Consider the following 23,945-nt stretch of genomic DNA (forward strand, 5'->3'; position numbering starts at 1 on the left):
CTCATCAGTAATCTTTTATTAGTATAGTCACTCTGAATAAAATATTTGGTTAGGTATAGAGAAAACCTTCTCTTTATCAATTACAACTTTCAGAGTTTAATTTACACTTTACTGTACCCCCTAAGAGTGTTTCTATATCCTTCCAACCAAGCTTTTGCCCTGTCTTGCTGTTAAGATGATTTTTCTCCCACAATATTCTCTCCTATTTTGACCTTAAAATCAACATGTTCTCCCATCTTTTGTGCAAAAACTGTCCCCCTAACAAAAGTTTTTCTTCTATTTATACTCCTGTCTGAGTGCAAATTACAATCATAGATCAAATCCTCTGTGAATGCCTCTGCTGGTGTGCATGGCTCTGCTTACAAGCACTTGTACTAACATATAACTAGACATTGAGAAATCTTATTTATCTTCCCTACCTTTATTCATTGTATTTTATTAGTTCTAACATCAGTCTTGACTGTGCTTTCAAATTGATTTGTGGGAGCCAAGCCAAGAGTAGTGAGGAGCTCTTCAGCTGTGGGTCTTTGCAAGCTGCAGATCCTGGCCGAGGGCACTGCAGGAGTGCAACAAGAAGACAATGTGAATACAGGCTGTGAAGTCTCTCCTTTGAACCATCATGACTCATGCTCCTGAGGGAGAAAGTCAAAGGATTTGTTGGCATTTCTCTCCATCTCTCATGTGCCAGCACTCCATGTAAGCACAACATTTCTAAAGTCAGCTTGAGACTAAGGGGACAAAAGTGACCCACACTGAAAATGCCATTGTGCTCATCACAGCCTGTCATCTGAATTAGCATTTGGTAAGTGGCCGGACCCAACACCCAGGAAGTGAATGCTGTTTACTTAATGATCTCATCCAGAAATACTGGCTACTGAAAGGAGAAGGAACATAGATGCTCTAACACTAGCAGTGTGCCCCATGCTATATATAGGGAGGCAGCCCACCAGCATAGGAGAACCCTATGGAGTCCTCCTGAGGAAGGTGATTTAGACACCTTGATCCATCACTGAGACCCTGAAGCTGCTTTATTCCTTTCCTGGAAAAAAAATACCTATTAAGCAGCCCATTAGGAAAAATATCATTTCCTTTCTTCTTACTTGCCCCTTAAAGCAAAAATGAAGTTTTCAATATACAGGAAAAAACAACAGATTGAATATTCATAAAAATCAGCATTGCACTTATGCCTCTTTTCTGTCTTCCTCAAATACTAGTCTTTTTTTAAGTGGCCAATGAGAGTACATAAATATAACTGGATTAAAAATTTGTTTTTAATATGTGAAGAGAATACTTATAATGTGAGAATATTCTGGAAAAAAAAAAAAGAAATGTCCCTAAGAAGCATAATTAAAATCAAGAAAAGAAAATTAGAGGAAAAATATTGATAGCCTATGCTGACTCTGATTAAAATTAAAATTGAAAGCATATTGGAATAGATTGATATGTCTGGCTGATCTCTTTTTCTTACTATTAGATGTGCAGTGGCAGGGAAATGGAAGTGAAAGGCATTTAGGAGCATTGAGAATTAACTATATTTCTTAACTATCTCTTTTCATATAAAAATTCTGTATGCCAACCTATTTCCTTGGGGTGTGTGCATGCATGTATGCATGTGCATGTGTGTGTGCATGTGTGTGTATGCCTATAAATAAACATGTAGGATAGAATTTTAAAATAATTGTAATGGAATTAAATCCTAATGTATCTAATGTGACCAGAATTTCAAAAAACAAATACGGTGTTGAAAGTGGGGAATTAGGCTGTTGGCATTGTCTCATTGGCAACTCGGGTGGCGGGTACTGTAGTGGAATGGTAAACTGCACTGCCCCCCAGTCTACCCTATACTGTGGGCTAAATGAATGCCTTGTTCCTCAGAACTCCAGATCTGGACTTGAGGTAGCAGATGAGAGTAGCTGTGCTCATTGCCAGCCACACATTCACTCACACACTTAAGTATACACACAAACGAGTTGTGTTCGTGGGTAGTATGGGACGGATAATATACACTCACATATCATAGGTAGTCACCAAAGCGCTTCTTTCCCTAGCTCTAAGAACATTTTGTGTAAACTTGAAGATTTAAGTGATTAAGTAGGTATAATGTTTACTTTTAAAATATCAAAATTACCAGTTTGTGTCCTTGACTGGGCCTGCATATTTCTGTTTAGCTAAAAAATAGTGCACTATGGATGTCTCAGTAGTCTGTGTTGGATGATGGGTGAAGACTTTTTTTTAAGTTTATTTATTTATTTTGAAAGACCCAGAGAGAGTGCAAGTGGGGAAGGGGCAGAGAGAAGGAGTGGTAGAATCCCAAGCAGGTTCCGCACTGTTAGTGCAGAGCCTGATGTTGGGCTTGAACTCATATGAGATTGTGACCCAAACAGAGAGAGATCAAGAGTGGACACTTAACCAACTGAGTTTCTTATGTGAGGCAACTATACCAGAATGACAATTCTGGTTATCTAGAATTCAAGTCAAAATTGACAAAATTTTATTAAATAAAACTTACTGGGGCATCTGGGTGAGTCAGTCAGTTTAGTATAGGGCCTCAGGTCATGATCTCAGGGTTCTTAGGTTCAAGCCCCACATCAGGCCTGTGCTGACAGCTCAGAGCCTGGAGCCTGCTTCAGATTCTGTGTGTGTGTCTCTCTCTGCCCCTCCTCCCTCCCCACCCACCTCGTGCTCTGTCTCTTTCTCAAATATAAATAAACATTAAACAGAAACAAAAACAAACTTAATAAAGAACTATATATTCTGGCCCTTGTCTACAAAATGATGTCATCAGTTTTTAAGATCCAAATGCCCTGTCTCGTGATGGCACTGTATCATCCTCTTCAGAGGGTTTAACGGTTAATGGTTAGAGTCTCCAAAAGAAGGATGAAACTGGCATGAAACTGGCAACCGTTCTATCAGCTACAGCCCGTGTTCAATGTTCTCCATCTTGTTCTTTAGCTCTAGCTCCCACTCATCCATTATCATTGGCCATGAATCTCCATGGAGATCCACAGATGTTGTTGACTGTGCCCATTGTGAGAACACCTAAATATCAAAGTTGTGTCTCTTAAAGTTTCCAAAGCTTCCAGTCTTTGGTTTGTCAGAGTAGTTTGGGTTTTGTGAAGAATGGAGAGAATACTGTGCTCTCCCCTTGTCTCTTTTCCTTGAGCTCAAGAGTTAGTTTATATAGCTCCCTCAAAAACAGATTTTCACTGATCCCATTCTTTTCTCTCTAAAGAAAATGTTTTTCTTCTCAGAGCCACAAATTTTTTTTCAATCTCCATTTTAGCTATGGGTTTTCCCTTATGCCTAAGCAAAACAAAACAGTATGACCCCTCCCACACCAAATATTTTTTTTAATTTCAATCTGTTACCTAAAATAAAGCATCTTAAGCAGAAGAGATTTCCAGTTCCTAGTTCTTATACATAGAAAATAACTGGAAGTTTTGAAATTATAAGGTTTTGTTTTTATTTTGTTTTCATTTTATGCTTCTCTTCCCCCCAATAAAATTCTTCGTTTAGTTAAAACTGCTTATAAGATCTTGTATACTTCTCTCCTCAGCAGTCTCTGATTGTCTTAAATGAAGACCTAAATCATGTAGTGATGACAGCAGATTCTTAAATGATGCATCCTTGTAAAGTCCTACTCTAGAAATCACTATTTCTTTGCTGTTAAGCATACCAGATGCTTTAGAACATGCAGAGATATCTATCCTCCATGGCTTATAGCATGGAAGAAAAGGGATCAATTGATTGATCTATCTGTGGATCTATCCATCTATCGATCTTATGTATAAAATTTATTTCCAAGGTAGTCTGTGAATAATCATGATTATCTAAGGGAAGAAGAGTGTATCTTTGGTTTGAGTTTTTTTAAGAATTCTTGGAAGAGTGGAGATTTGACTTAGGTGTTGAAAGAAGAATAGTACCTTGATTGACAGGCAGTTGTGAAGGAGAAGGGCATTGCCTGCAGCCCTGAAGTAACCACCTGGACAAAGTCATGGATGCATTGAGATATGAAAGGATGGTGAAGGAGGAATATTGTGAAAACTGAAGATAGTAAACTGAAATAATCAGATTATTGAGACACTTGAGCAGCTGGATAAATGTGAATTTAATTCTCTTCTAAAGTGAATGGATATTGGATTTTTGAGACAGAGGGAACGTATTGATCAGATTTGGGCTTTAAGTAAAATATAAAACCTGTCAGCTTAAAAAGTAATAGATAACCTTAAAGTAGAGAAAATGAGAGAGAAGAAATATATAAGGGTTCATTGCACTGTTAAATGCAAGTGATATATACCAAAGACACACAGCCTATTAATGATTGCCAAATGACATTCAACAATAACAACACTAATAGGAAATGTGTACTTGTCCCTGCTTAGCTCAAGATCAGATATCAAGTTTTTGCTTGTTGGGGAAAAAAAGCAAAGATGAATATTATATTGAATTACATTAGGTTAAATGAATCCCATCCAGAAACAAGCCACCTTGCTTTAAGGAGTCTGTTTTCTCTAACTGGTCTCATTGTTTATATAATAATAACAATAATGGGGGTACCTGGGTGGCTTAGTCAGTTGAGCACTCAGCTTCGGTTTAGGTTGTCATCTTGTGGTTTGTGAGTTCCAGCCCTGCATTGGGCTCTCTCTTGTCAGTGTGGAGCCTTCTTTGGATCCTCTGACCCCCTCTCTCCTCACTCTGTCCTTCCCTCATCACACTCTCTTTCTTAAAAATAAATAAGTATTTATAATAACAATAATAACAATCATGAATTGTAGTTATAAGATTCAGTATGGATTTGTCTTTAGGTACTATTATCTTGAACTATATATGTTTTCAAAATCTTTGTCTCTTGAAATCTAGAAATATGCCTGTTGGCCATGAACTATGAGACTAGCTGAAGAAATAGCAAATGAAATGCACATTATTATTTATAGGAACAATTAGGCTAGTCATGCTATAATCAAGCTATCAATCTTATATTGAGCTGTTTGCTGTCCCTGATGGCTTCATTATACAGCTAAGTCAGAAGGAGGATACTGCCAGTAAAATGAATCCTTTCCACTAAAAACAAAAGCACTGGTGGTGAGTATGCAGGAAGGCAGAAGTAGCTGATTTATTCAGTATTTATTCAGAAAGAGTCACTTTCTTTTTTTTATATATATATAGTTTATTTTATTTTCGAGACAGAGAGAGACAGAGCATGAGCAGAGGAGGAACAGAGAGAGGGAAATACAGAATCTGAAACAGTCTCCAGGCTCTGAGCTGCCAGCACAGAACCCGATGCGGGGCTGGAACCCATGAACCTCGAGATCATGACCTGAGCTGAAGGTGGACACTTAACCGACTGAGCCACCCAGGTGCCCCTTCTTTCTTATTGAACTATCAGGGCTGTACATAACTTCAGAAAGTTTAATTCCAAAATCTCATCACCATAATCTCTTCACTGGTTATAACCCATAAATTTTGGGGCCCCTGGGTGTCTTAGTTGGTTAAGCGTCCAACTTCGGCTCAGGTCATGATCTCACAGTTTGTGGGTTTAAGCCCTGTGTTGAGCCCTGCGCTGAGAGCTCAGAGCCTGGAACCTCCTTCAGATTCTGTGTCTCCCCCTATCGCTATCCCTCCTCTACTCATGATCTGTCTCTCTGTGTCTCTCAATAATAAATAAAAATGTTAAAAAAATTATAATCCATAAATGTTGCTTAATGATTTATTCAAGTAATGTTCACCAGGCATTCATATAGCTCAAGAGGTTGAAAGAATTAAATGTAGTTTCTTGGTATTTTGCTATTAATCCATAGGGTTTTATTGCTGTTCTGATAGCTTTTTCATAGGAAATACTTTCTCCATAGAGTTATGATGTTGTATCCTAATGTCTGTGTGGAGCACAGCCTTTCTCTAATTAAAAAAAAAAAAAACAACAAAGAAAACCAACTCATTTATAACAGAGGTCAGCAAACTGCAACCCTTGATTAAATTTGGCCTGCTGCCAAATTTTATGAAAGGCCTACAAGCTAAGAATGGTTTTTACATTTTTTAAATTGTTGGTTAAAAATATCAAAAGAAGAATAGTATTTTATGACATGTAAAAATAATATGAAATTCAAATTTCAGCATCCATAAATAGTATTATTGGAATATAATCATGTCCATTCATTTATGTGGCTGCTTTTAAGCTACAATGGCAGAGTCAAGTAGTTGGAACAGAGACCCTCTGACCCACAAAAGCAAAAATGTTTACTGTCCGTCCCTTTACAGAAAATGTTAGCCAAACTCTGGTTTACAGCATTCCTGGAACAAGGGATCATATAAGAAATTAAGAGTCACTTTGTTTTTGTTTTTTAAGCCAAGAAGTTTTTTAAAAATTATAACTATCTTCTAGTAAGAGAGCAAAAGTTTTCTTTACAAGGTTTCGGTTTGTATGACAGAAATGCCAGAATTCTCACTTTGGTGCCTAAAAGAATGTGATTTTGAACCATGTGGAAAAATATGGGTGAGGCAGTAAAATAATACATGAAAGGACATAGTGTAGGCCTGAACTCCCTGCAAGGCTTGAGAAAATATAGTGAGTTATGGAACGTGTGCCTGTTTGCATTTCTTTCTGGCAGGCATGTAAAACTGAACTATTTATAGTAAGTCAGGCAGTGGCTAAATGCACTTTAACTAAAGAACTACCTTAGAAAATAACAGGGACAGTTTTCTGGACAAAGGGGGAGAAGAAAAGCCTCCCTTAAATAAACTAGAATTTTAAAAAGTCAAAGAAAAGGAAGAATGTGATACATACTTGAAAACATGAAAGGGCATGGCTACAACTCTGACTTGAAAACTCTGCTTTAACCAACTCTGAGGACTTGGCGGTCCCTCTACAGTGCAGCTGGCACAGCCGCGGGTTCAGCCTTCTAAACTAGTAGCATAACCCGTTCCAACACACACAGCTCCTGTTTCCAGGGCCCCCCATGTAAAACAGAAGAGGAGAAATAAATAATCTTTGGAGGTGTCTGTTTTTATTCTCTGTTCCCTATAGATCAAGAAAACAGAAGCAGCCTAAATGGTTTTCAGGCTTCCGTGGCAGCTTGCAGTGTTTGGTTGCATCACAGTACACATCAAAGGAGCAGATCAAACTGCCACTGCTATGAAGGAGACACAGAGCTTAGAGGGAGCCATTTGTAAATGGCTCTAACATGATACAGAGCCTCACTTGGACTTCTAGAACTCTGAGGATGTACCATTTTGAGCATATTTCAATATACATCACTAGGACTCATCTGTTGCCTTTAAATAAAAGGACCAGCTCTGTGTATCAAGACTAAAGCCCCCAAATGTCTGAACAATGTCACTGCACAGTGCAGCTAGCATTACAGAATCAGAACATGTCACTTTCAGGGACAACTGTTGCTTCGGGGCCAGCATCATACTGCTTTATTGGCATAGCTGTTGGCTGTTTCACTACCTTAGCTTTGTGGCCTTATCTGGTTTTGATTTGATTGTCGTAATTTATTCCTCAGTTCATTGAATTTGAGCAGCTGCTCCAAGATTCACTCAACCTTTTCTTGCTATCATCCATCTTTGAATACATCTTCTTATCCCTAACTATTGAAAAAAGAAGAAGCATTTTCCTTTGCTAAAAAGTAAATTGTTCCTAACTAATTGGGTAGGTTTAGTCTTACAGACCTGATTCTCACATCTGTACTTTCTCTGAGATGATTCTATGATTATTCTGAGGTCTTGCTGTAGATTTTGTGGCAGTTTCCAGTAATTGGACAAACAACATACTATAATTTAGCAATTTGGGTTTAGCTGTTGGTTAACTTTTTTCCAGGTGTAATCCCTCAAAGTCTTCATTTCTGATTCAGATGCTTAGTTTACAGTCTTCACGTAAATTCAGAATTTCATTGTGTGAATCAGTAATATTTTAAATGATGTTAGAAAATTGACAGTCATCACATAAAATGTAATGAAGGCAAGAAAGAAAGCAATAACAGAAGATGAAATAAGTGCTAGAAGTTGGCAATCAATAAAAAGTACTGAGAGCATCAGTATCTAACTGTTATCTAACAGTTTGTATCTAATACTTGCAAAAAGGAAAATCTTAAGTCCAATGAATAGAGACGAAGAATCTATTCTATTACGAGCATTGTATGAAAGGTAAAAGTACAGAGTGTTAAAAGGTATATTAGTTTTGGGGTGCTGGGCGGCTCAGTTGGTCAAGTGTCCGACTTTGGCTCAGGTCATGATCTCACAGTTCGTGGGTTCAAGCCCCGTGTCAGGCTCTGTTGCTGACAGCCAGCTCAGAGCCTGGAGCCTGTTTCAGATTCTGTGTCTCCCTCTCTCTCTGACCGTCCCCTGCTCACACTGTCTCTCTCTCTCAGAAATAAATAAAACATTAAAAAAAGTTAAAAAAAAAAGGTATATCAGTTTTATTTAGAAACATTATACATAAAGAGTAGAGATTTCAAAAAACTACCCCTCATTCTACTGCATTGTAAACTCTAAAATCACACTTAATCTACAGGTGCCTGGGTGGCTCAGTCAGTTAAGCATCTGACTTTGGCTCATGTCATGATCTCACAGTTTGTGAGTTCGAACCCCACATCGGCCTCTGTGCTGACAGATTCTGTCTCCCTCTCTCTGCTTCAGATTCTATGGAGCCTGCTTCAGATTCTATGTCTCCCTCTCTCTGCCCCTCTCCAACTCTGCTCTGTCTCTCTCTTCTCTCAAATATAAATAAACATTAAAAAAATAATAAAATCACTACCTAGACTCCTCCATTTTAGCAAAATGTACAATACTAGGTTGATGGCTAAGAATTCAATCACTTCTTTTTGGGAAGAGGAAGTACAAGATGTTCAAAAAGAGTCATTACAGAATTTCTTCAACAATTCAGTTGAAAATGTGAGTGGCAATTGTTCCAACAAATATAAAAGCAATTTTAATGCATGTTAAGCAGGCTTTTAAAATTATGACCTCTAACTTGTTATAAGCAAGGACACATAGGATTTGGAATAAAAAGAACCCGGTGATTAGAACAAGTCACTTCAATTTACCAATCTTAGTTTCTTTCCTTTAAAAGTCGGGATAGAAAAAAAAAGTTAAAAAAAAAGTAAAAACCAAGTGAGGATGGAAAAAATATAAATAAAATTAAAAACAATCCAAACAAACACAAAAATTGGGGGTGGGAATACTGGCCCCCCCCCAGAGTCTGAAGAAATGAGATAAATATGTGCAGGGTATTTACATCAAATTGACTTGTAAGTTGGGGAGCAACTACATGAAAGTGATTTCAGTTCAAATCGACTTTTTGTCTGATGCCAGTACTAGTGATACTGATAGTAATTGTTGTTTCTGGAGTACCTGGTACATATTAGGTCCTCTGCAAAGAGGTTGTAGTATACTTTCTCTAACTTCTATGACATCCTTGAAAAGTTATCGTTATTACTCCTTTGACTATGGGATATACTTCCTGGAACTTAGTTCATATTATATGTGCATGGCTTCTTTGCCAGCTGTTTTGTAGATAAAGACCTAAATACCGGACTGTCTCTTGTTTATCCTTTAAAAACTGGCTTCAGCTTCACCCATGTCCTCACACTGGGCCTAGGACCCATCCTCTTTGCTTCTTTAGTCGCAGTTCTTTCCTTCTCTGAGAGTTTAGACAATATCACAGATAAACAATGTAAGATACATAACGGCTTTTAAGGAAGAGGGAGAAAGAGGAATTCTTCTGATTTGACACATGTGACCCAAAAAAGCAGTGATTTGGAAGAAAGAGCTCAAAGATAGAATTGTGGATCTAGGGCTGAAAGATGTTAATGATGCTGTTGGTTAAGGGAGAAGGGGGCAATCCTGTTACTTTAAAAATTTATTTCTTCGGGGCACCTGGGTGGCTTAGTCGGGCGTCTGACTGTCTTTCGCTTAGGTCATGATCTCACGGTTCGTGGGTTCGAGCCCTGCGTCGGGCTCTGTGCTGACTGCCAGATCGGAGCCTGAAGCCTATTTCAGAGTCTGTGTCTCCCTCTCTCTCTGACCCTCCCCTGCTCACGCTGTCTCTCTCTCTCTCCTAGAAATAAATTTAAAAAAAAATTATTTCTTCTGTTTTTTTTTCTTTGTTTTAGAACTATGAGAGCAAGCACTTCCCTCCATGAACTGCAGATTTAATTCTATAATTTTCTAGGTGAATGGGACATCTTGATGAATGACAGTGAAGGGATTTAGTGGAAAGAACAGGAGGCAGTAAAATGTCTCCTGCTGCGGTGTGCCAAAGCAAGCTCCCAGGCCTTTCTGATTTGATGCTGCCTCAAGGGTGTATCCCCCTGAGTCCCCACCTCATGCAGTCTCTGTTATGGAATGATGCCAAAGCATATTGTGCTTTAGATTATAATACCCCAGTATTTGGGGATATTTTTATAAAGAATTATAAATTGTCGGTTCTCAAAGAGACACACTGAGATGTGTGGGGAAAATGGTAAATTTGTGAATGAGAAAATGAATCTCAAACAGGTGCTCTTATTTCCACATTGATAAATAAAGGGAATCTTCTCTGGCACAGTTCTGCTAAGCCTAAATATTGCTCTGAATGATTGTCAAGCCATCATTAAGCAAGCAGGGCTTATTACGACATTCATGGCCCTTAGCCACTTTTGGCTTTGTGGGCCCCTTCCTCCATAAGAATAATAATAATTAAAATTTAAAATATTTATTAAAAATTATATTTAAAGGTGTTCATATAAAGATGAATATATTTATATTATATATTGAAACATTTTATTTAACCTAAAAGTTCATTTTTCCTTCTAATTTAAATGAAGATATTTTACAAGCACTGAATCATATGGATGGGCCCTGGACATATATGCCTACTATGCATGACAGGTAAACCAGTCTTGATATAATTTACTTCTTAAATAAGGAGTTTCTATAACTATGTTCATAAATGAGAGAGGTCTTTATCTATATATTTTAAACTGACAGGTTTTTATTATATTTTGACATCAGCATTATAATCCCCTGATACAAAGAATAGGGAATTTTCCTTCTATTTTATGTTTCAGAACTAATTAAATGTTGTGGAGTCATCTTTTCTTCAAATTAAAACCTATCTGTAAAGTCATTTGAACCCAAATGTTTGAGGAAGAGAGTGTTCTTGAGGAACTTTTTTTCACTTCTTTTTGGTTTACTAATTTATTTCATATTTCTTCTTCTATATAAGCTAATTTTCCTAGAAAAATTATCCATTTTACCAATTTGTTTACATTTGTCGGCCAACACCTATATATCACATGTTCCTAAAACTTTTATCTGCTCTCAATCTGTGGTTGTTTAATACTTTTCTTTCTTAATGTTCTTATGGTCTTTCTCTTTCTCTGGATTTGCTATGATAAAGAGTTGGTTATTTTAATCATCCTTTTGAGTGAGATTTTTGAGGTTTATTGATCAAATCTACCATTATGCTTTTAACTAATTTTTATTTCTTTTATCATTATTATTATTTTCTCCCACTTTGCTTTTATAAAAATAGTTTCTTGGATTGAGTGCTTAGTTCATTTATCTTTATTCTTTATTTTATTTTATTTTTTTAAAAATTTTTTGAGAGAGAGCACAAGCTCAAGAGAGCAGGGGAGGAGCAGAGAGAGAGAATCTTAAGCAGGCTGTATCCAGTGCAGAGCCTGACTGGGGGCTTGATCTCTTGAATGTGAGATTATGATCTGAGCTAAAATAGAAAGTAGGATGCTCAACCAACTGGGCCACCCAGGTGCCCTTGTTTTTATTCTTTATAACTTAATAATAAAGGAATTTAAATGATATATTTTCTTCTGACTTTAGCTTTGGCTACAGGCTGTATGTTTTTGTATATAGTATTTTGGTTTGGTGATTTCTAAAAAGTCTGTCATTTCAGTTATTTTATAATCCTGTAATTGTTTAGGAGAATTCCAAGTGATTATTGATTAATTCCAAGTGATTATTTTTGCCAGAGTTTAAACCTTAAAAAAAATAAAATTTCATTTTCATTTCATTGTGCTAAAAATTTGGGCTGTACATTTTCAGTTTTGGAATTAAGATTTTTTTCTGGACTAAGAATTTTTAAATGTTCTGAAGACAGTGGAAAATAAGATGCATTCGCTATATGGTAAAAGTTCAATATAGATATTTAAAATCTACTAACTGTATTATTCAGGTTATACCTCTCCCTTTTTTTAATGTTTGTTTATTTGTTTTGAGAGAAAGGACAGAGAGTCAGAGAGAGAGAATCCCAAACAAGCACGGTGCTGTCAGCACAAAGCCCTGTGCAAGGCTTTGTCTCACAAACAATGAGATCATGACCTGAACTAAAATCAAGAGATGCACACTTAACAACTGAGCCACCCAGGCGCTCTGGATTATATATCTGTTATATGCTTATTTTTGGTCAGATTAATTAGTCAAAGATTAAGGAAAATGTGTTAAAAATCTTTCCAGCTATGTATTTCTATAAATGTTTTCTGCTGTTGTTTAGTGGTTTTTTTTTTCCCTTATGTATCTCAATGTGACATATTCAGTTCATTAATGTTCATTAAAATTACATCTACATAATGATTTGGACTCTGTCATGATAACACAGCCACTTTAGTGCCATAGTTAACATTTTTTTATTCTGCATTATTTTTGTCTGATATTAATTTTTTCTTTCTTTCTCTTACTTTACCTACTATCCTTATATTTGATAGCTTGTTATCACTTTTTGATATATTTCATGCTTAGCCTATCAGTAGACACTGTTTTTGACTCAGTATGAGTGGTTTCTTTTTTTTTTCTTTATGTCTTTGTTAGGGATATTTAAGCTATTTACATTAAAAAAACAAATATTAAAACTTTCTATCATTTGGTTCTAAGATCACTGGGTTGAGTTTTTTGTGTATTGTTTTGTTCATTTTTGGGTTTTTTTTGCTTCTAGAGAATTCTTTGCTCTTTTGTTTTTTTTCTTAAATAGTTTATTGTCAAGTTGGTTTACATATAACACCCAGTGTTCATCCCAACAAGTACCCTCCCTTGTGCCCATCACCCCTCTTCCCATCTTCTCCACTCCCATCAGACTATCTTTGCTCTTTTGATATATACATTATTCTTTTTTGTTCCTTTGTTTTGGGCTTTCCTACAATTTTAAAAGCTATATCCTTTATTTTTCATTTTGCTGATGTTTAGCCCTGCATTTTGTGAAAGTGATTTTAACCTCGTTTTCTCTGATTACTAAACACAAAAATGAAATATCTTTTGAAAACTTGAAACAAATGTTTAAAATATTTTTATTTCTCCTTGCTACGTGTTGAATTTTTAGTCTTTATTAATGCATTTATTTTGAATATACAATATTACCATTTTTACTACTAGTTTTTTACATTAGTAAATTCTCTTTACCACTTAAATTTACTTTTAAACAGATATCTCCTCCTCCTTCCTTGTATTTTTACAAAGTTTGGTAGGGGAAGGAAATGTTCATAGCTTATATATGGTCTGTGAATTTCTCAGTTTGAGCCCTGAAACAGGGCTGGATCCCATGACACTGGAATCATGACCTGAGACAAAATCAAGGGTGGGATGCTTAACCAACTGACCCACACAGGCACCCTTGCTGGGACTTTTATATATAAGTCTGGTGAGAAAGAAGTGCTTTCTTTCCTCAAGTCAGATAGTACAAGGATGTGACTTAGATGATCCTTGTGCATAGAAAAGCCTGAGATAATGAGACAAGCTTACAGGAGAGGATGATAAGAGATGAAGGGAAAAAGAGAGTGCTTGAAAGTATCATCTAAGTCCTAAGAGAAAGACATTAATGCCTAAAGCCAGCTCCTAGTCTTTCTGTATATCACGTGAGCTATTAAATTTCTTTAGCTAAATACAACATTATGCTAGTTAAGTACACTATTTTCTTATTCATCTTTCTATTATAAGTACTTGGTATACTGCCTGGCTTGCACATAACAGAATCTCAATAGGTGTTTGTTATATAATAGGTGTTGTTCATTTTACAGCTTCTTCATAGTGACATATGTCTTTCCTATGTCAAAACTTCAGCACCCAATAATAAATCCATTTCATTCATTATTCCCTGCTTTCTTTCTTTTTTTTTTTTAAATATTTTTATTTATTTTTAGGAGACACAGAGAGAGACAGCATGAGCAGGGGAGGGTCAGAGAGAGAGGGAGTCACAGACTCTGAAATAGGCTCCAGGCTCTGAGCTGGCAGTCAGCACAGAGCCCGACGCGGGGCTCGAACCCACGAATCGGGAGGTCATGACCTAAGCGAAAGAAAGTCGGACGCCCGACTAAGCCACCCAGGTGCCCCATATTCCCTGTTTTCTTAAACCACAGATGCTTGGAATCTTTGCTGGAAATGTGGCCCAAGATGGTAGTTCTACCAAGTTCACTATGATGCAAGTTTATTGGGATTAAATTAAGGAGGAAAAGTTATATATGAACTAGGGCCAGTTCAAGATTTGCCACTTATTTGATATTTGATATCTGTCTTACTTTTTTCATCCAGTCCTTGCTCCACTCATAATTGGATTAGATGAGAAATGTTCTGTTATTGAACGCAACCTCTGAAAAGACTTTCTGTGGCATGGCCCCGGCTGTGGGCCTCAGAGGCTGCTGGAAACTACAGGAGCAGAGTGTCAGGTTCTAGGTACAGTCTAGACCCTTTGACCAACTTATTGTGTGACTTGCACAAGTAATTTTGCTTTGAGGTTCTCAACTCTCTCACTTGACAAATCAGGATTTTGGTCAGATATTTTCTAAGATTTCTTTCATCACTGGCATGCTATGATTTCATGAATCTTTGCAATCAAATATGTTTCATGAAAATTGGCTGTGTGTCAATTAGAGGACAAGAGTATTCCTTGTATTTGTAGATATGTCGTGATATTGAGATTTGATCTTAAAACATATTCACTCTGTCAGCATGTATCTCTGAAGGATTGTTCTTTATGTGTCTTAAATATTAGAATTAAGCTATATTTCAAGATATAAAGGCATGTATCTATACGTAGGTCAAATACTCTGTTATGGTCCATGAAAACACGGAAGTAATCTAACCAGTTAGTGAAATGGACAAATAGTGGAATACTACGTAACGGCTAAAATAGCATTTTAGGGGGCACCTGGGTGGCTCAGTTGGTTAAGTGTCCGACTTCGGCTCAGGTCATGATCTCACAGTTCATGGGTTCGAGCCCCATGTCGGGCTCTGTGCTGACAGCTAGCTCAGAGCCTGGAACCTGCTTCAGATTCTGTGTCTCCCTCTCTCTCTCTGACCCTCCCCTGTTCATGCTGTCTCTCTCTCTCTCTCATTCTCAGAATTAAATAAAACATTAAAAAAAAAGAATCAATATGAGAGAGTATAATGGCTTTTAGAAGAAGGACCTTTTAAAATTATTACTTCATAAAAAGCAGAATAAAAACAGAAGAACCTACACCAAACCTGTAAAATTTTTTCCCCAACATACAAAAATTTGATAGGAAGGAAAAGTCTCCATTTTAATCATCAAAGTTTGGGTTGGTAGTAAAAATCACAAACCGTACTTGTACATGTTTCCCCTTGTGCATTCTTTTTTAAAAATGTGAAATATGGGGTGCCTGGGTGGNGGTTAAGTGTCCGACTTCGGCTCAGGTCATGATCTCGCAGTTCATGGGTTCGAGCCCCGCGTCGGGCTCTGTGCTGACTGCCAACTCAGAGCCTGGAGCCTGTTTCAGTCTGTGACTCCCTCTCTCTCTGACCCTCCCCTGCTCACGCTGTCTCTCTCTCTCTCTCCTAGAAATAAATAAAAAATATTAAAAAAAAATGTGAAATATACACAGCAATACTCTCCTTAATATGAAATGTGTACATATCAGCCATCTTAAGAAATAAGTTAGGAGCACCTTAGAATTCTCCTGTGTGCCTCTCTCAGATAACATCCCCCAAACATTCTCCCGAGTTAACTTCTAATCTGAGTTTTTTGTTAATTGTTCCCTTGTTTTCCTTTATAATTTTATGATTGGTGTATATACCAACAATGTTATGTTTAGCTTTACCTGTTTTGTCATTTCATTTATACAAAGTATTATATAAAATATTTTATATATAGTATGAAATAGTCATACTATATGCATTCTTCTATGAGTTGCTGTTTTTATTCTCTATTATTTCTTTAAGATTCATCTGTGTAGTGTGTAGCTATTGGTCTTTCCTTTGTGATTGATAGTATTCTGTGGCATTAAATATATCACAGTTTATCCATTATAGTGTCAATGGATTTCACTTTTTGTTTTGTTTTTGCTGTTACAAATTATGTACACCCATTTATCTGTTTACTGATTTATGGAAGTTCCTCTAGCATTATACATGGGAGAGATTTTTGAATCTTAGGGTATACATTCCTTAGCTCTACAGCCAGTTTAGTTTAATTGGTAGTTAAAAAAAATTAATCTATTATAAACACTTAAGATTCTGGAGCATGAAATGAAATCATAATTATATTGAATTGTAAAATCTGGCTAACCGAGATGTTAGTAAATCCTACTAGAGGAGCAGAACATTACCCTGGGTTGCACTACTGAAATAAAGAGATACTGTAGTTCATTAAGAAATAAGAAAAACCACATAGACAATTGCCACGACATGGATGGAGCTAGAGTGAATTATGGCAAATGAAGTAAGTCAGTCAGAGAAAGATAAATAGCATATGATTTCACTCATGTGGAATTTAAGAAACAAAACATGAACATAGGGGAGGAAAAGAGAGGCATACCATGAAACAGACTCTTAATTATAGAGGACAAACTGAGGGTCTCTGGATAGGAGATGGGAGGATGGGTTAATGGGGTGAGGGACATTAAAAGAGGGCGCTTGTGATGACCCTGGGTGTAGACATAAGTGATGAATCATTAACATTCTACTCCTGAAAGTAGTGTTACATGATATGTTAACTGACTGGAATTTAAATAAAAGCATGAAACAAACAACAAAAATAATAATAATAGAAATAAATAAAATGAAAATTTGAGACAATTTTAATTTCTATTCTCAAATTTTGATATAAGTGGTTGATTTCCTTTTTTATAAAATAAACACTAATTATAAATTTAAAAAAAGAACGGCATAGGAATGGATAAATGAAGAATACAGGAGACTGTTCTGTTTCTAGAAAGATAATTTAGAAAGATGGGCAAGTCTTGTTCCTTTTCTATTAATAATTAGATTCTTGTTTTAAAAATGATTATGTATTTATTTTGAGAGAGAGGAGAGCATGTGGGGGGAGGAGGATGAGAGAGAGAATCCCAGGCTGGAACCAGGCTTTCAGCACACAGCCCGAAGCAGGGCTTTAAGCAGGGCTCATGATTTGATTTGTGAGAAAATGACCTGTGCTGAAATCAAGAGTCAGATGCTTAATTGACTGAGCCACCTAGGCGCCCTTCTCTGTTCATGCTCTTGATGACACTCCAAGGGAGTCACAGTGTAGAAAGGAGAATAGCTCAGAATTTTCTAGGTAAAATTCCCTGACATCCTAAAGAATATATTCTTAGAAATATAAAAGATAATACAGAGTTCATATTAGTTTTATGAGTTTATACTTTTTTCCCATTATGGAATCTCTTGGAAGTTATTCCATAGGGCTCTCAAAAGGAATTGCTTGAATGTCTCTCTTCACTAGTTGTCCCAAGTCTGTATGCCATGGATTTCAGTGGGTACTAAGAGCTATACCAAGTGGACAGTAATTTCATGTGTACAGTAATATTATCAGTGGGCTAAATAAAGAGTATAGTGCATTTCACGTACCTAAGGAGAGTGACTATTCAAATGTATGTACATAATGCTGTGATTAGTAATGAAGAAATGTATTTAACACCGTAAGTTAATCCTGTGTAGCTTTTCTATCTTCTTAGTCAATAGATAAATAGATTTCAGCTATTATCACACAGGTAAGAAGAAATGTTTGATACTAAAGATGTTGTTGAGATCTAAAAGTTTGGCAACAACTGAACTGCCGTGTAATGTACATGTATACATCTAACTTTGTGTGTGTGTGTGTGTGTGCATTCAAACAGATACACACATCTCTAGATATAGTTTATGAAAATCCACACCACCAGAAGGATAGTAGGATATTAAAAAATTTTTTTTCTGTACAGATGTAACATCTAAATCTCTCTGAGACAGCATTTTAAATTATTAAGCAGGATACTTAACATTTGTGCTTGAACATTTTATTTGTAAACAGATAAATTAGAGGACACCATTAATCAACAAGATTTCTCACACTGCAGAAGGAACATAGGGTCCCTTTTAGCTTCATCTTTGTAACCATTATTTATAAATCACTAAATACTTAATAAGGAGAGCATCAAAAAGCTAAGTTGATTAAATATGAATCAGAAAATAAGATGAAGCAAAAGTTGAATAGTAGTATCTTTTCTTATTTATTGTCCAGGTTTTGAAAAATTAAGGTTCTTTTTTTTTCTAGTTTTGTTACCCCAAAACACACAATTTCTTCCAAACCAGGAAGTAATTTTGAGCAACCCTGAATATCCCTGTGAGTGCATTTATTTCCTTTTCATTTGAGCAAAATTTCCTTGAGTGGAAAAGACTGATCTTTTAAAAATAGTATAAAAATGATACCCCATCCTTATAGTTCAATTTATTATTGAACTCTTCAAAGAAAATAAAAATAACTAGAATGGTTTCTCACATGGCTAAAATTCAGATAAAGATTTTTCTTGCTAATGCTCTTCAGAGAACTGTTATGGAAAATCACTAAACTGGCTTCTGACAGTGTTTTCATATATAGAACAAAATATAAATGACAGTATTTTCATTACTGCTAATAATGGAAATATTGATGTCTAAATGTTTATACTCTGGAAAAATATGATTTGAGAGCTTAACTGAATAAAACATGTGTTGATCACTAAAATAGATTTTTTTTAATTTATAAAACAATTGGCATCTAATGTCCCATATGGGGTTCTATCTTCTCCCCTAGTGATGCTTGAAAGAGAGAGTTAAAGTGCAAAACAAAGTGAGGGAAACATACCAAGAAAACAGTAAAGTTAAGAAAAATTCTTAATTAGATGATCCATGAAGTCCCTACTCTTGTTTGTGCCCCCCACTCCCCAATAAGGGTAATTCAATAAATAACATGTTTGAGGGAGTCTGTGTACACAGTGTCTTGGCACAGAGAAAGGTGAGATTAGAACCACCTCCGGAATCGGTCCTGGTAGCCTGGCTGAACTCTACTGTGGTGTGAGTTGATGCACAGAGATTATATGCAGTAGTTTATCTGTTGTATCTGCTATGTTTACAGATGGGAAAATATAGATACTGTAGCATACATACAGATGAACAGCCATTTGAGAACTTTTAAATCTATTACACTTTTAACACAATTATTCCTTGCTTTGGCTCTCCAGTAGAAAGTTTTCTCTTCCCATAGAAAAACAAAATGTTGCTGTACAGAGACCTAACAGATTAGTGTTTACTGCTCCCTGTTTAGAGAATGAGGGTGGCCTTTGTGGAAGTGTTTGGAGTCCTTGGCAAACTTTATCTACTAACAAGCAGGGGACATTTACAAGGTCAGACTCCTTGCAAAAGGCTGGACTGCATCTCAGAATAACCACTGCAGACTTCATCTATTACGAAAGACACAATCTCCTTTAAAGCAGTTCCAAAACAATAATATTTATCAACTTGAGAGGCTGGTGGAAACTCATCTGTCCCTCCCAACACATCTCCATTGAGTCCACACTGAAACAAGATCCCCTTAGTTACTAGATACCTACCTAGAGGTAACTTTATAGTCTTTCATCTACTAGATTAAATTTATTTTTTTCCCCAAAGGAAGAGTGTCTTTTTACATATTCAATTTTTGCCTACACTTTAAGAATATACCATTAACTTGTTCGTTGTCAATTAGGCATAAAACATAGCAAGAATGGCAATGCTTTACTTCTGTTTTCTAAAATATCATAAACAAGCAAGCATCGACCACTATTTTCTAATCTTTCTTGGTATCTGAGGTATTTTGGACTGTTTTAAAACAACCATGATGCTTCATGGCATTGTAATTTAGAATTTGTCTAAATATAATGTTGAACTGTGCCATCTTCAAGGCTAATATATAGGAACAGTTTATTTGGTCAAGTTGAATGTACTGGGCCAAAGAATTCTGTAATTAAAATTGATTCATGTTATACAGTACAGTAACTCATGTTGTACTATACAGTACAGTGATTAAAAACTTCACTTCTTGGAAAAATGATTCCCCAAAGAAGCTATGCCTAAAGTTACAGAGATCCTCCAAACTGAGGATGTGAATGATCTGAGGAGCTACTTACAAATATCAGAGGTCTACTGACTCTGAATATTTCCTGTTTTCATGGCATAAAGTCAGCTCCTTCTAAAAACTCTTTTTTGTTGTTTATTTATTTATTTTGAGAGAGACAGAGACAATGTGAGAAGGGTAAGTACAGAGAGAAAGGGAGAGAAAGAGAATTGCAAGCAGGCCCCACACTTTCAGCTCGGAGCCCAACATGGGGCTTGAACCCACAAACCGTGAGATCATAACCCGAGCCGAAACCAAGAGTTGGCCACTTAACCAAGGGAGTGACCCAGATGCCCCATCCTTCTAGAAACCCTTGAAAGCACCAATATTAGCATTCTGAGTTACATGTGACAAAAAATCAACTCAAAAGAGATAAAAAATATATAAAGAAATTAAATGGCTTACATAACTGAAAAGGTCAGGTCAATAGGGACAGTTTCAAATGTGCCTGGAGGCAGAGGATGGTAGATGCCACTAAGACTCTTCCTCTGGATCTGGGCCTCATGTAGGTTTTTCTTATCATGAAAGCAAGATGCTTGTAGCATCTGTAGCAACCTCACATCTTTCCAACCTCAAGTCTGATGGAGAGAGGACCTGCCTGTCTCAGTATTCCCAATTGAAAGTTTTATTATGTTTCATTGGCTTTGATTGTATTACCTGCCAATTCCTCAATCAATTGCCCTGATCAGAAGAATTTAAGAATACAATATACTGTTAGACTTGGGCCTTAGACATCTGTTCCACTCCTAGAGTTCAGGATGGAGGCCATTATGGAAAGGAAAGAATGGGGAACCTTAAACTAAAACTGGAGCCTTTTAGGGGTGTCTCAGTGACTCACTTGGTTAAGCATAAATAAATAAACATTAAACAAACAAACAAAAAACTCTGGAGCCTTCCACCAAAAAGAGGATGGCTGCTGGGGACACAAACCATGAAATTCACTGTTCCACCCTCCTGGAACCCTTTGCCATCAGCTCATTAGACACAGCATCATCTGATATTATTGTTCCTTATGTGTCAGGGATGTTTAAAAATTCATAAATGGAGGTGTAATCTTATAGGCCTAATACTCATACTCTCTAATACAATGTTTAGTTTTTTTTAAGTTTGTTTTGAGAAAGAGAGAAAGAGGGGGCGAGGGGCAGAAAGAGAGGGAGAGAAAGAATCCCAAGCAGTTTCTATTTTCAGCAAAGTCCAACGTGAGGCTCAGTCTTATGAATTGCAAGATCATAACCATAGCTGAGATCAAGAGTAGGATGTGTAAGTGACTGAGCCACCCAGGTGCCCAATATTTAAAATTTTTCCCAATATTTAAATTTTAAATGAAATTATTAATTATATCCAAGTAAATACTAGTTATTCTGTAAGTGGATTCTTTGTATTAACACCCACAAATACTTGGATTTTTAATTTAGGATGTACAGTTCAAAATCTATTTTAGTCAATTTGAGGCAAAGAATAACATTAGAATAATTTACAGAATGGCTAGGAAAACACATTTATATTAATATAACACTGTGAAATAGATTAATTTGGGATAATTCTATAAAGAACTCTTTGCTTGTCCAAGAGGACACAACTGCACCCCAACTTAGCTGATTCCTTCTCAGGGTTTTATTCATTCCAAGAGTGGGCTGTATCACATGATCAAGTCTCTGACAGCCGTCTGCCCATGTGGAACACAGAGGACAAGGTAAGAAAGTTACTTTGGGGTCAGATCATCCAGGAACGTATAGACTGTAAGGATTTTAGTCTTTATTCAGAAAAGGGTGATGTAATCAGATTTGCATTTGAAAAATCACTTTTGTTAACTTGCAGAGAATAAATCAGAGGTTGGTGTAAAAATTATGTTAGGAAGCTAGTAGAGTGGTCCAGGTGAGAGAAGATGATGCAGTGGTGGCATGTACTAGAGTGGCACTGTTGGAAAAATTTGACAGATTTGAGAGAGATTTTAAATAAAAAGTAAAAAGACACATTGGTTTTCACAAGTTGTAAGAGTCATTGAATGCCAGCAATTTTTTTTCAGTGTACTTCTGAGGAGACCAGTAACCAGTCTGTTTTCCTAATGAGACTCAATAAAGACTATCATTCTATGACAGTCATATTCCTTTAGTTTATTACAACATAGCAATACCTGTAGGAATAATGATCCCTACATCCTATAACTTTCCAGTTAATGGAGATGGCTTTTGACCATAGCCTTCATCTCTTACCTTGTTAATTCAAGTCTTTTTTGCTTCTTGCTATACTAACTCATGAAATGAGACACCTTCATGAAATGTAAAAGCATACAACAATCTAGGGTACTTATAGGCCTGAAAATATTTTGAGTTATATCATAGTTTATAGATATCCATTCCTTAAATCCTTACACTAATATGATCTGGAGAACTGTGTAAGTCAGTAAAGGTAGCTGACCTGACATAGCACACTATATGGATATTTTTCCTTAAACAAATGCTATATCCTGAAATTTAAAATTTACATTTAGATCAAAATGACATTGATATGATTACATGCCTTGCAAACCTTCCATTCTGATTCTACCTTCCCTTTTTCCTCCCTGATTCCTGTAGTATTAGTGTTCCCCAGAATCTCACTGTAGACCATTTGCTCCTATTCCAAACCAAAGATAACCAAATTACTGATGTTGCTCCTGAGCCGTCTACCTTCATGTTCAATTGTTTGTGCGTTCATTCAGTTAACAAACATGTTTGGAAGCCTAATCTATCCCAGCTCCTATTAAGTGTCTCCATGAGATGGTCCTCCATAAACACTAATCACATACCTTAAATTAAATTCCTCAGGCCCCCAAATCTACCCTTTACTCTCATATTCATCATTTCAGTGAAAGTCAACATAGCCCACTTTCTTTAACTTCACTCAACACCTGCCCCTATCTCTCCCTCCCTTACTGTCCAGTCACAAGTCCTGTGGCTCTTTCGTCTAGACCTCATTCAAATTCACCCTCTTTTTGCCTTCCTTTGTTTTCAGGGCCTCAGTTTGTACCCTTGTCACCCCTGATATAATAAGCTCGTACTGTGTTTCCCTTCCTCCAACTGGAACCCCCTTGCCAATCAGTCTTTCCAATCCAAGCCATCTGTTATGAAGACTGATCTAATCATGTGAATTGTGGAAACTTCAAGGGTGATGTTTCCTCATTAGGACAAAATACTGGCATCTCAGTACAGCAAATAGAACTCTTAGGAATGTGCTCTTTAACCCTTCAGCTATATTCTAACACCGTTAGCCTACTTCTCTTCAGAGTCTAGTTGCAAATCATTTCTTGTTCAGCAGGTTTATCACATGCTCATGTCTATGCATTTGCTCTTCTTTCTGCCTCCCTCTATTATTGCTCTTCACCTTCAAGATTCTTTTCAAGTATTACTTCTTTGCACAGGATTTTCAGCATCTGTGCTGCTGAAGTGAGCACTGCATGGAGTTTTCAGCTTCAGGCCCCTGTGTGGCCCCTGCCGTTCTACTTTGGCCATCTATGTATTGAGACACTTAGATAATAGCCTGCTTCTCTTTTGTCTACATCTTACTCTGCCACTCAAACCAACTTTCTGGAGCACAGATCCTTTATCACCTTGGATCTACCCATAGTACATGAAATATAATT

The 23,945-nt window shown here is 36.6% G+C and overlaps 1 long non-coding RNA gene across 1 annotated transcript in view; it reads left to right on the forward strand.

The window, feature by feature from the left end:
• LOC120242948 overlaps window positions 1-23,945 on the forward strand; it is a 95,729-nt gene that overhangs the window by 20,014 nt on the left and 51,770 nt on the right. Inside the window, exon 3 of the long non-coding RNA XR_005531186.1 lies at window positions 21,934-22,016. This is a non-coding gene — a long non-coding RNA (uncharacterized LOC120242948). The remainder of the gene's footprint in view (window positions 1-21,933; window positions 22,017-23,945) is intronic.

Source organism: Hyaena hyaena, unplaced genomic scaffold (genome assembly GCF_003009895.1).
Source record: "Hyaena hyaena isolate Hyena2069 unplaced genomic scaffold, ASM300989v1 scaffold_322, whole genome shotgun sequence".
Taxonomy (NCBI): domain Eukaryota; kingdom Metazoa; phylum Chordata; class Mammalia; order Carnivora; family Hyaenidae; genus Hyaena; species Hyaena hyaena.